This window comes from Etheostoma spectabile, chromosome 21 (genome assembly GCF_008692095.1).
Source record: "Etheostoma spectabile isolate EspeVRDwgs_2016 chromosome 21, UIUC_Espe_1.0, whole genome shotgun sequence".
NCBI classification, from domain to species: domain Eukaryota; kingdom Metazoa; phylum Chordata; class Actinopteri; order Perciformes; family Percidae; genus Etheostoma; species Etheostoma spectabile.
Window position 1 is genome coordinate 14,537,751 of NC_045753.1, and position 1,320 is coordinate 14,539,070.

At 34.1% G+C, this 1,320-nt stretch overlaps 1 protein-coding gene across 1 annotated transcript in view; it reads right to left on the reverse strand.

The window, feature by feature from the left end:
- The window catches only part of sec24c (SEC24 homolog C, COPII coat complex component), a 23,101-nt gene that overhangs the window by 14,672 nt on the left and 7,109 nt on the right, over window positions 1–1,320 (reverse strand).

A 1,320-nucleotide genomic window follows, 5' to 3' on the forward strand; every position in this document is an offset into this window, starting at 1 on the left:
AAAAGTGAAAATATAAAAAAGGAGTGTGAGAAGAGAAAACTCAGCAAGACTATGCCGAGTAGCAGGCAGCACTGTTATTCAGACAGAAACTGATCAGTCGTATTGATTATAGATTAGTGGTACAGTAGACTGACAGTCAAGCGCGAGTAGATTATAGATAGAAACTAACATAAGACTGTTTGCCACACATGCTAAACAGCTCTAAATGTGAAGACAGCTACAGAAGCTTACAAAGTTAAAACATTACTGTTAGACTTCTGTGGTGCTAGAGCTGGGCAATATCAAGATATTCATAGGGGCATTCTCAAAAATCAACATATAATATCACTATACTGTGATATCCACTAGTGAATGTGATAGTGAATGTGATGTCCCAGGTTAAGTTAACACATTTATGCTAGTTTACTTTCTTAATTTTAACATTTTTAACAATTTTATTTTTTAAAGCTGGCCCAGATGGCAGCAATTCAAAACAGCATTATGACAACAAATGCAATAACACAAACAGGCCATGAAAAACTGAGATTACCCAGTTACAGATATTTGGATTCTTATTGGACTGCACAGTAAAGTCAGTTCTAATACTGAACTAAAACTGTGGTTGTTTCAATCATTTTGTTAAAAATACTCTATGCTAAGTGCTTGGTATCATATATGAAGATGACTGCCCTGGTTATCATACCACAATGTGATAATATAAGAAATCCAGTTTAATATAAGGATGATTTACTGCCCAGCCCTAAGTGGTACATGCAAAATCATATACAGTCAAGTGTCCATTTTATTAGGTACACCTGTACAATCTAATGCAATTTAATACAACAGTTCAGCTATATAACCTTCATGAAGTTTATAATGTTCGGTTGTTGTTGACATTGTCAGAAACGTTTCAAATTCAATTATATTTTTTTATTATTGACGGTTTAAGGTGGTAGTGTAGTGAACTGAACTACATTATATTGGTGGTCTTCCTATTTTTGTATCCCCTCTCGACAGCTCTGTTTACATACATGTGAGTAGAATATTAAAAAACCACCTCTGAATATAATGCATTTCAGTACAACACTATGTTCTCAATATAAATTGAAATAAAACCTCTATGACTGTCAAAAAGAACAATTATAGGCATTGTAAAATTGGACAACAGATGTTGCATTAACAGTATCAAATTGCTTTAGATTATGCAGGTGTACCTAATAAAGTGGACACTGAGTGTACACGTCACTTGCAAACTCACTCTGGAAAATGCCTCTGGAAAAGTCATCTTTCATCACTACTACTTATCTCAAAACATGGTGTAAAGAACAGAAATGGACAGAG